This window comes from Melospiza melodia, chromosome 16 (assembly GCF_035770615.1).
Source record: "Melospiza melodia melodia isolate bMelMel2 chromosome 16, bMelMel2.pri, whole genome shotgun sequence".
In the NCBI taxonomy this organism is placed as follows: Eukaryota; Metazoa; Chordata; class Aves; order Passeriformes; family Passerellidae; genus Melospiza; species Melospiza melodia.
Genome location: NC_086209.1, coordinates 20,699,525 through 20,716,913, shown reverse-complemented (window position 1 = coordinate 20,716,913; position 17,389 = coordinate 20,699,525). Strand labels below are relative to the sequence as shown.

The 17,389-nt window shown below is 38.8% G+C and overlaps 1 long non-coding RNA gene across 4 annotated transcripts in view; it reads right to left on the bottom strand.

Moving 5' to 3' along the window:
- Window positions 1-4,865: 4,865 nt before the first annotated feature.
- LOC134425868 (uncharacterized) overlaps window positions 4,866-17,389 on the bottom strand; it is a 62,971-nt gene continuing 50,447 nt past the window's right edge. Inside the window, exons 1-7 of one of the 4 annotated variants that reach the window (XR_010029794.1) lie at window positions 8,768-9,591; window positions 8,238-8,324; window positions 8,086-8,149; window positions 7,715-7,793; window positions 7,320-7,395; window positions 6,434-7,201; window positions 4,866-5,277 (exon numbers count right to left, since the gene is read on the bottom strand). This is a non-coding gene — a long non-coding RNA (uncharacterized LOC134425868). Of the gene's footprint in view, window positions 5,278-6,433; window positions 7,202-7,319; window positions 7,396-7,714; window positions 7,794-8,085; window positions 8,150-8,237; window positions 8,325-8,767; window positions 9,592-11,344; window positions 11,426-17,389 lie in introns of those variants that run through there. The other 3 variants (XR_010029796.1, XR_010029795.1, XR_010029793.1) reach the window with 3 other exon arrangements.

Sequence of the window (17,389 nt, the reverse complement as noted above, 5' to 3'; positions counted from 1 at the left end):
ATTTGTTATATTTATAGATATTATATATATTGGAGAGAATACCTTTTTATATAATAATAGATACGTTCTTTTGACACAATATGTTTCTTTTACTTATATTTTTATGTATTAAATATTTATTGATATCGACATATATATGATATATTTGCATTTCTAGTTTTATATTTTTTATGAAATCTCCAGCCCATACCCCAATAAAAGCCAAACAATCCCCAATTTATTTAAACTATATTTAAACATAAATCCTGTCACGGCTGCATTGCACAGCAGTGCCCCAAGCTAATCTGACACTTGTTCATCTCCTGGACCTGAAACTGAACCCGCTCACCTTGATCGCACCTGGCAGAACCATTTTCGTACCTTTTTCTGGCATGCCTTGTTTTTGGTTTTTTTTGTCTTGAGTTTTTGTGGCCTTTATTGCCTCTCTTTCTTGCCTTGTTTCTTGGGGCCTTTACTCCCTTTTTCCTTGATTTTTTTCTGGCATTTCTTGGGTTTTTTCTTTGTTTCTTCTTGCCCATTTTGGTGTTTTTTCTGGTTTTTCCTTGCACCCCTTGGGGTTTTTTTTTCTGTTTTGTTTTTTTTTTTTTTTCTTTTCCTTCTGGGTTTTTCTTTGCCATCTTGGTTTTTTGTTCTGATTTTTTTTTCTTGCCCATCTTGGGTTTTTTCCCTGGTCTGTTTTCAGGGATTTTTCTTGCCCATCTTGAGGTTATATTCTGGGCTTTTTCTTGCCCATCTTGGGGTTTTTTTTGCGGAAGGGGGGTGGTTTTCCTGCCCATCTCGAGGTTTTTTTCTGTGGGTTTGTTTTTTGTTGGGTTTTTTTTCTTTTCTTTTTTTTCCCCCTAGGTTTCTCCTTGCCCTCCTGGTTTGTTTTCTTTCTTTCTTTCTTTGTCTTTCTTTCTTTCTTTCTTTCTTCCTTCCTTCCCTTCCTTCCCTTCCTTCCTTCCTTCCCTTCCTTCCTTCCCTTCCTTCCTTCCCTTCCTTCCCTTCCTTCCTTCCTTCCCTCCCTTCCTTCCTTTCCTTCCCTCCCTTCCTTTCCTTCCTCCTTTCCTTCCTCCCTTCTTTCTTTCTTTCCCTGTATTTCTAATCTTAGTTTTCCTTTCTAGCTTTAGAAGAAAAAAGCAGCAATAGTAACTGTCAGGCTACCTGGGATTAAAAAAACTCCAAAACAAAAATGATTTAAAGAAAACTGTTTATTCCCTGGGAGCCTGAAATTTTCTACTGCTGCACGTGATATAGAGCTTTTATTTCTTCTTATAGATAGTTGATATTTTATACTTACTCTATACAGCGCTCCCTGCCGTTTGCACCAGTGCACTGCAGGCACAGCGCTGCGGCGTCGTTCGGTTCTGTTTAATGAAACTCGGCTGAATTCGGCTTGGTTCGGCTCTTGGTCTAAACTCGTTTAAGTTCGGCTCTTCGGCCGAACTTGGCACGGTTGGCTAAACTTGGTCATATTCGGCACATTGTGTAAATGCGGCTCAAGTCGGCTACACACGGCTATCGGTTCCAGTCGGCTATGATCGGCTCTTGGTGTAAACTCGGCTTTTTCCAGGCACACTCGGCTCTTCGGGGAAACTCGGCTCTTTCCGGCCACACTCGGCTCTTCGGGGAAACTCGGCTCTTTCCGGCCACACTCGGCTCTTCGGGGAAACTCGGCTCTTTCCGGCCACACTCGACTCTTCGGCTCTTCGGAACTATTCGGCCCGGCTCGGCTCCCTCAGGGCGGGAAAGCGGACGTGAGAGGACCCCGGCACAGCGAGGCGTTTACCCAGATGCCTCTCACAAACCCGCCAAAATACGCCCGCCCGCGGAGCCCCTGAGCCCACAGCATGTCTCGGGTACACATGAAACGCCACAGAAAAATCCGTCGGGGCCGCCATGACGTCGGTATTCCGCGCAGGCAGTGCAGTTAAACACCCACACGGTCCTCCACTTCCCCGCCCTTTTCGCCGCCATGCTGAGAAGGTCAAACAAAACTCCGCGACATCGCCCACGCGCCACTCCCAAGCTGGCCGCCTCTAGCTGCACGGCTGCAGTACCGCGCTCTGCCCACAAGGCGGCAGCACTGCCGCCCGCCCCAGCCGGGGGCGCAGCGCGCCTCGGGGCTGCGGCAGCGAAGGCGGCAAAAAAGAACAGGGGCGACCCCCGCCGAAAACTGCTCTGAAATAAATGCCCCAAAACAACCGGGAAGAGGGAAAAAAACCGTCTGCCTCTAATCTAATAGGATAAAAGACAAAACAAAACAAAACACAACACAAAAAAATTATTAAAAAAAATATTTAAATATTTTTAAAAATATTTTTTCATATTAATATTCACATTTCTATTTACAACGTATATTGATGTACACTGTCCATTTATACATTTCTTTTTATAAATACATTTCTATTCCATATTGCATATATCCCTAAAACTTAAATTTATTTGTATATTTTTATAAATATTTTCACATAGTAAGTATACATTTCTGTTACGATTTTTACTTCGGTAACACTTGGATTATTTAAAATAAAACCTTTGCCTCCATCCACATTAAAGCCAAAAAGAACCCCTTTCTTCAAAACTGTACTTAAATATCTTTTAAATTCTATTTTTCAGGTTCATATTCACATTTACATTTAAAATGTATACTTATGTATACTGTTATTTGTATTCTTCATTACATCTCTTCCTATTATTTGTATTTATTTATATTTTGTGTTTATATATATATTTATATCTTAATTGTATATCTCAATATTTAGAAATATATAACAATAATATCTACATTCATATTATTTAAAATAAAAACCCTGCCTCTAACACAAGAATAAAAAAAACCCAACCCTTTGTTTTAAACAATATTTAAATAGATTTTATCCTCATGTTCAATTTTTATATTCATATTTGTATTTATAATGTATATTAATGTATATTGCTTACTTATACACTTATCTTTACCAATGTCAAGTTATAAATAAATTTATATTCTATATTACATGCAATGTGAGTAGGTATTTATATTTTTTATATATTTATATTCATATTTTTTATATTGATTAAATATTTCTGCGTCAATATTTTTACTTCTGGAACACTTGCAATATTCAAAATAAAAACCCTGCCTCTACTTAAATAGAAGTCAAAACATTCCCTTTCTCTTAAACTATATTTCCATATTTTTATATTTATATTCCCATTTATAATTTATAATGCCATATAATGTTATTTATATTCTATGCTACAACTCTTCATATTACTTACATATATTTATATTTAAATTTCTATTCATAGTTTAGCAATTTCTCTTTATATATTTATTATATATTTCTATCTTAAGATCCACATTTCTATATTGCTTACATTATTTAAAATAAAACTCCTGCCTCTAACCAAATAAAAACCAAGGACACCCCTTTATTTGAACCAGATTTAAAATTTAGGAAGTAAATTTATTTTTCAAAATTATAATGATATTGATATGAATATTTTTATTTACTTTTATTAATAGATATTATATATATTAGAGAGAATACCTTCTAATATAATCATAGATATATATTTTCTGTATTATATATATTTTCTTACTTATATTTCTTTAAATTAAATATGTATAGATATTTGTATTTCTATATATATTTGTATATCTGAATTTATATTTTATTGCTATCATTTAAAAACCCCAGCCTATAACCTAATAAAACCACCCAATTTACTTTAACTCTATTTAAATATTTTTATATTTACAATCTATATTTATATATCTTTGTGTATATATATATATATAAAATAGACTATCATTTATCTATATGATAATATGTTACAATTATATACCATGTATTATAGTTTTATGTATGTATCTGTTATCTATATTTATGTTTACCACTCTAATGTTATATTTATTTTTAAATGTATATTTATTTCTATTTTCATCTCTACATTAAACCATGTCAGTTCATTAACCCGACGCACCAGAGCCACAACAATACTGTACCTTTGTCAGCACCGGCACGCAGCACACGCCCATCCCATCGCAGCACAGCAAAACAAAACCTATTTCTGTTACTAATGGAACAAACATGCCACAACGTCACTGAACCCTAATAAAAACTCAAATAAACCTAACTGTAAATAAATTTTAAATCCCACTATAAAGTAGCCCAAAACCTCCGCACATGCTCATCATAAACTTCCTCCTAAACCAGTATCTCAAAAACCCCAAAAAACTCAAACACACCTTGAAAATGACACAACTGCTAATAAAAACAAACACCCATTAAAAATTAAATCAAACCAACGCACTAGACTCAAAACTGCACAACTGACCCTAAACATTACTAAAAAAAGTCCCCAAAGCTCTACCTTTATGTTAATGCACAAATAATAACATGTAATCTATAAAAGTTATTTCAAAAAATTAAAAAAATAATTAAAACCATGAAAATAAAAAACCTAAACTATTAAAATATTAAAAAATATCACTACCTAAATTAAAAAACATATTGCCTATAAAAACCCACCATATAAATGCCCCTGTCCCAAAAAATAAAAATAAAAAAAAATATTGAACCACAAAGAAATCAGAACTTAGGAACACCAAAACCATAATGTTCAAGAACTCACACCACATCCCTTATCATACACCAACTACAAACAACAGAAAACAATACAATGAATTCTTAAAAACCACCTTAAAACCACTACATTGAAAAACATTTCAAAAATTAAAAACTGCATCTAACAAAAGCCATCTAATAAATTCACACCCAAAACTCCAGCAGCCCAGCTGGCCCTACCAAAGCTCTAGGTTTATACATAGAGTAAACAAAACCAAAATCCCAGTAATACCCATCAGAAATCTATGAAAGAACCCTACTGAAATTAATCCTGCCTCAAATACAAACCAACCCATCCAGAAAGTCAGCTTCACTCAAAAAACAATTTACACAGAGTTAATAATACCAAGAAATGAAACAACACACCATATACCACCAATGAATATCATAGTGAAGGAAAAAAAAAACACTACATTTTTTCCTTTTTGTTTTTTAAACTAACTTCTTTTATTAGCTAGAACAAAAGATTTTGCCAGGACTGTAACAACAACAACAACCTCTTTTTCTTCTTCTCCTTCTGAAATGTCCCTTCTCACTCCCAAATTCCTCTCAACTCCTGAGTTTACATCCAAGCAAAAAGCAAAATTCCTGCACTCGTGCGTTCGCTGCTCCTGTCAGATTCTCTCTTTCCCTCCACATCTTCTTACACTTTCAGTCCTCACGCTGTCCCGCCGTGATGAGTCTGACAGAAGAATTGGCACATGTTAACAGAGCATTTCCCTCCCTCCCTCCCTCCCTCCCTGTGCTTTCCTCAGCGCATTTCAATCCATCCCAGGCCTGCAGTGATGCACCCTCACCCCAACGCTCACAGCAAGCATGCAGCAGCTCAGGCTCACTCGGCTCCAGGGCCCAGAGCCTGCAGGCCCTGCAGCTGCCACACGGATGGACCTGGTTCCCTCCCCGGGTGCCCAGGGGAAACCTGAGGGCAGGCGTCCACCCCGAGGGTGCACCCGCAGCCCCGGGCAGGCATGGAGTCGCCGGCTGCTCTCTGGGGACCAGACCCTCCCTGCAGGCCACACTGCCTCGTCCTCTCCCACCCTGGGGGACAGGCACCTCCAGGGTCTGTGACCAGCCCCCTTCCGTCAGCATCCAGGGGCTCTGTCAGAGCCAGAGGGCTCAATTCGTGGTGAGTACCGATGGCACACAAATGGCAGCCCGAGGAAATCGTGTTCTGGCCTCTAAGTGCTTGGGACAGGGTCTGATTTTTTGTTTTGTACTTGTATGAAGATTAGTACAACAGGGCTCTGATGGATGACATGGCAACACAGAACTAAACACTCCTCGACAGGATTACATCGACTTCTAGGAAAAGACAAAAGCTTAGGACCCTTCTGAAATCTACTTTTAATCCAAAGCACGGGGATTGTCAGCATGCTGAACCTTCCAGCTTTTCAAAGCAGCTTCCCTCTCAAGACCAGGAAACATTGATTTCTACAGAAACAATGGGCAACCCCCAGGCTAATCTCAGCACTACTGTTTAATAGGGGACCTGCCAGCGTGCCAGTCCAGCTTCAAGTGTGCTTTACTTCAGTCTAACGTCCCCACAAAATTCTTCTCACATCTTCCAACCCTGAAATCTTATTTTCCCCTAAAGCTTCTCTTCATTAGCAATTTCCAAGTAACATGGTATTTTTACAACATTCAAAAATGTCATGCTGGACTGTGCTAGAGAGCAATCTGCAAATATAAGCTTAGCAAAGTTTGAATTGCCTTGTCCAGAGAAAAAACCTACAAGTGAACACCTACACCTGCCTACAAAGAGCTAACAAGCCCCTGGCAGCTGCCAGCATCAAAGCACAGCGGATGTTTCTAATACAGGGTAAGGATAACAACATCACCTTCTGTTCTCTCCAGCTTCTTTTCCCTGCAGTCATATTTTGCTTCTTATGATTTTTTTAGTCTCTGTATCTTCTTGGACAGCACCGAGCCCGACGACAAGGATACGAGAGTCTTTCCCTGCCGGACAGAGAGAACCAGGAAAACAGTTAAAATAAGAACAGGGCAGTTTGAAATTCATACTTGCAACGAGAAGCAGCGCCTAACCAACAGAACAAAAGTAAACAAAGCACGACACCTCCCTGGGGACAGAAGACTCACAAACTCTCCAGGATTCACAATTCTAGCGACCAAACCCTTCAGGACAGCAGCCAAGTGTCCCCTGGGGTGGTGCTGCACCAAAGAACCATCTGAGAGGTTCCAAAGAGTGAAATGCACAATATTTTGCAAAGACAAAAAATCTTGCAAAATAACAAAAATACAATAGATGTAAACTACAGGGCAAGAGTACAAGTGTTAACTTTGGGAGCTGGAACCATCCAGGTGAGCACCTGATAACTGGATCCTCACCAGAGTTTGAACCCTTCAGGACACAGAAGGGTTTTCCCCAGGAATTTCACAGACTGAGTTTTGATAGAAGCACGCTCGCCGGATCCTCAGAAACGTCACCCATTCTCCAGGTGTCTGGAGAGAACTGCAAATGGCTCTCACGTAGTTGGAGCTAGTTCTGTAAGGTCTCAGGGTGAATTTCACCAGATGCAACCAAACTGGGCAACTCCCAGTGGGACAGAAGGAACCCAAAGCTTGGGTAAGCAGAGCTGCAGCAAATACTGAGGAAACAAACATAACAGCGTAAAAAATAATAAACCATCCTTTTTTTTTCCTCTTGCTTTTGTTTTTTTCTTATTCAGATCAGCATAGCAATTAAAGAGAAGGTGAAAAACTCACCATTACTGAACATTTCATCACCTGTAAGCTGAGCATCCTTAGCATAGGGGACTCCAAAGTTAAAATTCACCGGTCCCTGGGAAATGAAACCAAATATCGTATGGTAAACAATCAAACAGCAGACATAAAAATTTGTTTCCGCTAAGGACTTTCAGGTACGTATGTATCTTTGCATTACACATTAGAACATACACCTTATACCATCACCTAATACATAATAATTTACCTTTAAGTTTTGATAGTATAGCATGAATTTTTAACTTAAACTGGTGATCTATTATTATTCAGTTGGTGCCTAAAGTTATTTCTGCTGTCACGTTCAAAAAAACATGAATTTTTTTTACTGGAATGAGCAATTGATTTCAAAGTCATCACAAGCCCACCAAAACACAAACCTGGGTTCACTGGACGGGCCTGTGAGCTAGAAGTAGTTAGGCTTGTACTTCCCTCTTGTTCTTCCAGAACCAATAAATCCTGTCAACAAAACCAGGATCTTTAGCCCGCTGCTGTGAAAGATTCTACAAGGATGATGGTTTGATTTGTGTTTAGAAGTTTTGATTTGAAATGGCCAGTTCAATGGATAAAGACAGTTTACGTAGTATTACATTACTATTATTATTATTTCTATTATTATTTTTACTAGTACTACTGCTATTGTTATCACCTGCTACTGGAAGAAACAAACCAGTAGTACCTATACTTAATTACTTTTATTTCCAGAAAATAATAAAGAAAAAGAACCAAACCAAAAAAAGTCACTTCCTACCTTTTATATCAAGGGATGAAAAATTTCTCTTGGGCTCTTCTCCAATTTATCAAGACTCATAGCACTGAAAGGCAAACAAAACAGTGCTTTATAGAAGGCCAAGTGCACGTTTCAAGGCTGAACCACTAACTGATTGCAGTGACAGCACTTACAACATGAATCGTTCCCAGAGCCTCTGTGAAATGGAATGTTCTGTGGAACTGCCGTTTCTTTCCCAAAACACTAACTTCCAACACTTCCTAATCGTATTTTGTATTTTAAAACAAAAGAAGTTAGTGAGACTCTGTGAGGAGGTCAGGTTTAAATTTATTTCCTTCCAAAGCTCAGAGCTCTGTTCCATCACCCTTCCCTTTGGCTCTACACTGGATCATGGTGAGCAGTTGAGGAGTGCTCAAGAACCAATTCTATTTCTCTCTTTTTCTAGTTCTCTCTATTCCTAAATCATTCAAGACAAGTCAAATGAAAAATGACAAGTTCAGCATCAAAGTCACACTTTTTCCCTTTGTCTGGTCAAGAACAGGCTCTAAATCCACTTATTGCTGCCTTCAAGGTTTAAGACTTGCAAAACCATTTTTACATGTTTTACAGGTTTATCATAAAACCCACAGAACGCAAGCTCTGAATTACAGGAAAAGGTACACAGGCAAATATCTAAAGGGATCACTTATTTGTAAATACATACCTTGATAGAGAGCGCACTGAGAACCTTTCCGCGGGACTCTAAGGGAGACGTATTTTCTCAGTACCCTGTAAACAAGAAAAGCTACGATATATTACAGGACATCCCCACTTTTTCTACATATTCAAATAGGATTTTTAATAAAAACAGTTCAGTTACAAAAGAAGGAAGAAAACCAAGCTAATTTTACTCAGCTGTATTTACTGCCGATTTAGAGAAAAATGCCGGGCCGCGTCGCCCGTTGCGTCACACGCCGCGCCAGCAGCAGGGCCTGCCGGGAGTTGGAGTCTCGGGCTGACAGCCACTCATGTGCCGCGATAGCCGTTGCGTCACACGCCGCGCCGGCAGCACGGCCTGCCGGGAGTTGGAGTCTCGGGCTGACAGCCACCGCTCCGTCCCCCGGGAGCCACCGGGACCTGCACTCCCTCCCGGGCATCAAACGGCTCCTTCGCCCCACGGCGGGGAAGGACCTGAGGCAGCACCGCTCTTCCCGGATGCCCTCTCTTTTTCCCTCCAACTCTTTTTACTTTTTTCACCCTGTTTTTCACCACTTCCCTTCCCTCTTCCTCTCCTGCTTCCCTTCCTTCCCTTCCCCTTCCCCTTTCTTGTATTTCTGATCTTGGTTTTCCTTTCCACCTTTAGAATAAAAAAGCAGCAGTAGAAACTTTCAGGCTACCCGGGAGTAAAAAAAAAAATCCAAAACGAAAATGATTTAAAGAAAACTATTTATTCCCTGGGAGCCTGAAATTTTCTACTGCTGCACGTGACACAGAGCTTTTATTCCTTCTTATAGATAGTTGACATTTTATATATATTTATCGTTTATATTGATGTATTATATTAATAACTATATATAATATGCACCTTATTCAAAAAATATACGGGAAATATTTTTTAAATTATTTACCATATCTACTGCTACAACTTATTTTTCCTTATATTTCTAATTTTTATATAAATCTTTAACGTGTTTATGATATATTTCTATACTCATATTTCTACCTTTATATTATTTGTATTTGTAATTTTTACACGAAAACCCCTGCTTTGGCAAAGAAAAAACAAAACCATCCATTATTTTAAACTACCTAAATGTTTTTTTATATTTGTATTTATCATAATATACAACAAATGATAGATAGAGATAGATAGATAGATAAATCACATCCGTATTTATATCTATTTTATATCCATTTCCTATAATATTTTTCATAAAATATATGCAGTATCACTTGTATTATATATTGTATCAATTTATGTTATTTTATATTTACAATTTATTATTAATTTTTTATATATCTGCATATAGTTGCAATACATTTATATATTTGTATTTTTGTTTGGGTTGTATTTACATTTATATTCTCTATTCATATATCTATAAACATACACAATACTCTATTAAAATTAGAATAACTTATTGTAACATATAATGACTCATGTTACATGTTAAATTTTAGAAATTGACCGAATATATAAAAATAAAATTGGCTCATTCCCATTGCTACACATCTATTTCTTTTGTTTCAATACAGTTAGAGTCATAATTGTATATTTAAAATCCAATTCCTAAATGAAATGACAGAACAAACAGCATCAAATTCCCACCAATATCTTCCAAAAACATCAAGATACCTCCAACAGCCAAACAAGTGTCAGCGAAAAAACAAAGAACACTCTTTTCAATAACAATTCTCATCACGACAGAAAAATGGAACCAAAATAAAAGAAAATCCTATAGAAACACACACAGCAAATTACAAAAAGTACTAAAAAAAAGTCAAACCAATCTACTAAACTCAAGACAGTGCCACTCACCCTGAACGACGTTACTAAAAAAAAATAAAAAACAACAAAATTCTACCTCTACACTAACTCAAGGAATAAACAATCCTCTGTAAAAATAACTTTAAAACCTGAACTAATTAACAAAATGGAAAAACATCTCAACCACTAAAAACTAAGAAATTAACTACCCAAATAAATAAATACTTTAAAAACCCACCATATAAATACCCAAAAAAAACCCTGATAAACAATACGCAAATACATTAAAAGACAACAACAACAACAACAAAAAAGGAAAATAAAGAAAGCAACAACAAGAATAATACCAAAAACCAAATAAACTGAAATCTGCAACAAAAAACTTATTCCCAACTGAATAAACCCATAGTGCCTCAAGCTATCAAAATAAAAATACCACCTAGAAACAAACACAAAGACTAAAGACAAACGTAACCATAAACAATGTCCCCCAAATTACCCGTAACCATAAAACATACACTACAATCAAACAAACCAAACAAATAAAAGCCCTGGAAGACGATAAACACACATGCAATTATCGAGATTAAAAACCCGCTGCTATGAAGGACAGGACGCTTCCCCAAGCCCCCCAAAACAAACACTACACACTCACGCTAATAAAAGCCACCGCAACAGAATTAAAATGCGAACCGCTGCTTCGCGCTACGACCCGTAAAAAACATTGCGCGCCCTTCTAAACATAATACCCCGGCAAAAAAATATATATCCGACTACAAAACTCAATCCAAAACAAACCATTATCATCCCTACCGGCACCGAGAACCGTGCCCACTCAGGAAGAACACCGTATCCCTTAGCGGACACCCGCTGCAAACCGAACCCAGGGATGCCATCAACGCCTCCAAAGCGCCTCCGAGCCACGGCACCGCCGAACTTGGAGCGGCCGAACCCCGCGCTCGCTGCCGGCCCCGGACGGAGCGGCCGGCACCGCCCGGGCCGGCGCAGCAGCGCCCGCGCCGCCTCTGCCGCCCTTGGCCGGCCCGGCCCGGCTCCGCTCGGCTCCGCACGGCTCGCACCGGCGCGGCTCCGCCACTGCCGCCCTCGGCCGGCCCGGCCGCGCCGAATCCCCCGTGCGCCCCGGCAGCTGCCCGGGCCGTGCCAGCAGCGCTCCCGAGCGGGAACGTTCCGCGCCGGGCCGCGGGCACGGGCAGCGCCCTCCAATGCAGCGGCACAGCCCCATTGCAGCCCTGCAAACGCTGCGGGAGCTGCGGCTTCCCGCAAGCCAGCCCCGAAACCGCAGACGGAGCGCACCTCACTTCAACAAGGGCAAAGAAATGTGTTCTCCCCTAAAATTTCACCCCCTAGGAGAGCAGAAAAGTAGGGGCGCTCCCCAAATGAAAGCCTTCGACTGATGGGAAAGGGCGATTTCGACCTCCATTCAAACCCTTGAAAAGGAGGGACACCAGGGCTGCCCCCGCCATTTAAACCCGAGGGTGGTGCAAATGGGGTGGCTGCCTTCAAATCAAACCCATAATGCCACAAGAATACTTTTCCCATTCCCCTTAGAATAGAACGCAGGGATTCCATGTCACCCCCGGGATACCCCTAACAGCCTGGAAAAGGCAGCTTTTCCTGCAATCAACACCCTTAAAACCACAAGTCAAGAGGGATCCCCTCAGGTCAAATGCAGACAATAAGAGAAGAGGAGCTGCTTCCTTCTCCTTAATCCCTTTTGTCCTCGCAAGCTCCATTTTTGTTCCTGGGGAACCGGGGAGGGACTGGCAAGATGAAATTGCAAAGGGGAAGGAGAAAAGTCCCCGCTCCAAACCCACACGTGCTCACCTGTTCGGCTGCTGCTCCCCGGCACAAAGATTCGTCCCTCGGCGCCTCCTTTAAGCGATGCTCCACGTACCCAAGCGCGGATCCAGGTGGTGCCCCCGACCCTGTGGGAAGCTCCCGCAGTCCTTCCATGAGACAGCGCCGGGAGCGCCCCATAAACCCCTCCACTCAGCAGCTCCATGCAAAACGGAGCTGAGGCAAAGCCTCCACCTAAAACAGCCTCGCCCCGGCAGGAGCCAGCCCCTCATCATCCTCACACTCACACCTGGGCTGCTCCGAGCCCCCATCATCCTCACAGCTCATACCTGGGCTGCTCCGAGACCCCATCATCCTCACACTCACACCTGGGCTGCTCCGAGCCCCCATCATATATTTTTCATATTTATATTCGCATTTATATTTAGAATTTATATTACTCTATAATAAAAATTATATTATATATTGCATCTCTTCATGTTACTTGCATAGATTTCTATTTCTATTCATAGTTTGGTATTATATCTTTATATCTCTATATATTTATTATATATTTCTGTATGTCGATTTACATTTCTATAGTACTTATATTATTTAAAATAAAACCCCTGCCTCTAACGAAATAAAAAGCAAAGACACCCCTTTCTTTAAAACACATTTAAAAGTTTAAAAATAATTTTGTTTGTCATAATTCTATTCACATCTATATTTGTAATTTTCGTTTGTTATATTTATAGATATTATATATATTGGAGAGAATACCTTTTTATATAATAACATATAGATTCTTTTGACACAATAGATTTCTTTTACTTATATTTATATGTATTAAATATTTATTGATATCGACATATATCTGATATATTTGCATTTCTAGTTTTATATTTTTTATGAAATCTCCAGCCCATACCCCAATAAAAGCCAAACAATCCCCAATTTATTTAAACTATATTTAAACATAAATCCTGTCACGGCTGCATTGCACAGCAGTGCCCCAAGCTAATCTGACACTTGTTCATCTCCTGGACCTGAAACTGAACCCGCTCACCTTGATCGCACCTGGCAGAACCATTTTCGTACCTTTTTCTGGCATGTCTTGGTTTTGTTTTCTTTTGTCTTGAGTTTTTGTGGCCTTTACTGCCTCTCTTTTTTTCTGGCACTTCTTGGGGTTTTTTCTTCGTTTCTTCTTGCCCATCTTGGTGTTTTTTCTGGTTTTTCCTTGCCCCCCTTGGGGGTTTTTTTCAGGTTTTTTTTTTTTTTTTCCTGGGTTTTCCTTTTCTGGATTTTTTCTTTGCCATCTTAGTTTTTTGTTGCGATTTTTTTTCTTGCCCATCTTGGGGTTTTTCTCTGGTCTGTTTTCAGGGATTTTTCTTGCCCATCTTCGTTTTTTTTTTTTTTTGGTGGTTTTTCTTTTCTTTTCTTCTTCTATTTTTTTCCCCCTAGGTTTCTCCTTGCCCTCCTGGTTTTTGGGTTTTTTTATCTTCCTTCCTTCCTTCCTTCCTCTCCTTCCTTCTTTTTTCCTTTCATTTCCTTTCCTTATTTTCTTTTTTTCTTTTTCTTTCTTTCTTTCCCTGCATTTCTAATCTTGGTTTTCCTTTCTAGCTTTAGAATAAAAAAGCAGCAGTAGTAACTTTCAGGCTACCTGGGAGTAAAAAAACCTCCAAAACGAAAATGATTTAAAGAAAACGATTTATTCCCTGGGAGCCTGAAATTTTCTACTGCTGCACATGACATAGAGCTTTTATTCCTTTTTATAGATAGTTGATATTTTATACTTTATACAGCGCCCCCTGCCGTGTGCACCGGCGCTCTGCAGGCACAGCGATCCCTGCCGTCTGCACAGGCGCACTGCATGCAGAGCGCTGCGGCGTCGTTCGGTTCTGTTTAATGAAACTCGGCTGAATTCGGCGTGGTTCGGCTCTTGGTCTAAACTCGTTTCAGTTCGGCTCTTCGGCTAAACTCGGTCGTATTCGGCACATTGTCTAAATGCGGCTCAAGTCGGCTACACTCGGCTATCGGTTCCAGTCGGCTATCATCGGCTCTTGGTGTAAACTCGGCTGTTTTCGGCCGCACTGGGCTCTTCGGCTCAACTCGGCTCTTTCCGGCCACACTCGGCTCTTCGGTGAAACACGGCTGTTTTCGGCCACACTCGGCTCTTCGAGGAAACTCGGCTTTTTCCGGCCACACTCGGCTCTTCGGGGAAACTCGGCTCTTTCCGGCCACACTCGGCTCTTCGGGGAAACTCGGCTCTTTCCGGCCACACTCGGCTCTTCGGGGAAACTCGGCTCTTTCCGGCCACACTCGACTCTTCGGCTCTTCGGAACTATTCGGCCCGGCTCGGCTCCCTCAGGGCGGGAAAGCGGACGTGAGAGGACCCCGGCACAGCGAGGCGTTTACCCAGATGCCTCTCACAAACCCGCCAAAATACGCCCGCCCGCGGAGCCCCTGAGCCCACAGCATGTCTCGGGTACACATGAAACGCCACAGAAAAATCCGTCGGGGCCGCCATGACGTCGGTATTCCGCGCAGGCAGTGCAGTTAAACACCCACACGGTCCTCCACTTCCCCGCCCTTTTCGCCGCCATGCTGAGAAGGTCAAACAAAACTCCGCGACATCGCCCACGCGCCACTCCCAAGCTGGCCGCCTCTAGCTGCACGGCTGCAGTACCGCGCTCTGCCCACAAGGCGGCAGCACTGCCGCCCGCCCCAGCCGGGGGCGCAGCGCGCCTCGGGGCTGCGGCAGCGAAGGCGGCAAAAAAGAACAGGGGCGACCCCCGCCGAAAACTGCTCTGAAATAAATGCCCCAAAACAACCGGGAAGAGGGAAAAAAACCGTCTGCCTCTAATCTAATAGGATAAAAGACAAAACAAAACAAAACACAACACAAAAAAAATTATTAAAAAAAATATTTAAATATTTTTTAAAATATTTTTTCATATTAATATTCACATTTCTATTTACAACGTATATTGATGTACACTGTCCATTTATACATTTCTTTTTATAAATACATTTCTATTCCATATTGCATATATCCCTAAAACTTAAATTTATTTGTATATTTTTATAAATATTTTCACATAGTAAGTATACATTTCTGTTACGATTTTTACTTCGGTAACACTTGGATTATTTAAAATAAAACCTTTGCCTCCATCCACATTAAAGCCAAAAAGAACCCCTTTCTTCCAAACTGTACTTAAATATTTTATAAAATTCTATTTTTCAGGTTCATATTCACATTTACATTTAAAATGTATACTTATGTATACTGTTATTTGTATTCTTCATTACATCACTTCCTATTATTTGTATTTATTTATATTTTGTGTTTATATATATATTCATATCTTGATTGTATATCTCAATATTTAGAAATATATAACAATATCTACATTCATACTATTTAAAATAAAAACCCTGCCTCTAACACAACAATAAAAAAAAACCGAACCCTTTCTTTTAAAAAATATTTAAATAGATTTTATCCTCATGTTCAATTGTTATATTCATATTTGTATTTATAATGTATATTAATGTATATTGCTTACTTATATATTTATCTTTACCAATGTCAATTTATAAATAAATTTATATTCTATATTACATCCGATGCGAGTAGGTATTTATATTTTTTATATTTTTTTATTCATATTTTTATATGGATTAAATATTTCTGCGTCAAGATTTTTACTTCTGGAACACTTATAATATTCAAAATAAAAACCCTGCCTCTACTTAAATAAAAGCCAAAACATTCCATTTCTTTTAAACGATATTTACATATTTTTATATTTATATTCCCATTTATAATTTATATTGCCATTTAATGTTATTTATATTCCACGCCACAACTCCTCATATTACTTACATATATTTATATTTAAATTTATATTCATAGTTTAGCAATTTCTCTTTATATATTTATTATATATTTCTATCTTAAGATCCACATTTCTATATTGCTTATATTATTTAAAATAAAACTCCTGCCTCTAACCAAATAAAAACCAAGGACACCCCTTTATTTGAACCAGATTTAAAATTTACGAAGTAAATTTATTTTTCAAAATTATAATGATATTTATATGGATATTTTTATTTATTTTATGCATAGATTTTATCTATATTAGAGGGAATACCTTCTAATATAATCATAGAAATATATTTTCTGTATTATACATATTTTCTTACTTATATTTGTTTAAATTAAATATGTATAGATATTTGTATTTCTATATATATTTGTATATCTGAATTTATATTTTATTGCTATCATTTAAAAACCCCAGCCTATACCCTAATAAAACCCCCCAATTTACTTTAACTCTATTTAAATATTTTTATATTTACAATCTATATTTATATATCTTTGTGTATATATATATAAAATAGACTATCATTTATCTATATGATAACATGTTACAATTATATACCATATATTATAGTTTTATGTATGTATCTGTTATCTATATTTATGTTTACCACTCTAATGTTATATTTATTTTTAAATGTATATTTATTTCTATTTTCATCTCTATATTAAACCATGTCAGTTCATTAACCCGACGCACCAGAGCCACAACAATACTGTACCTTTGTCAGCACCGGCACGCAGCACACGCCCATCCCATCGCAGCACAGCAAAACAAAACCTATTTCTATTACTAACAGAACAAACATCCCACAACGTCACTGAACCCTAATAAAAACTCAAATAAACCTAACTGTAAATAAATTTTAAATCTCACTATAAAGTAGCCCAAAACCTCCGCACATTCTCATCATAAACTTCCTCCTAAACCAGTATCTCAAAAACCCCAAAAAACTCAAACACACCTTGAAAATGACACAACTGCTAATAAAAACAAACACCCATTAAAAATTAAATCAAACCAACGCACTAGACTCAAAACTGCACAACTGACCCTAAACATTACTAAAAAAAGTCCCCAAAGCTCTACCTTTATGTTAATGCACAAATAATAACATGTAATCTATAAAAGTTATTTCAAAAAATTAAAAAAATAATTAAAACCA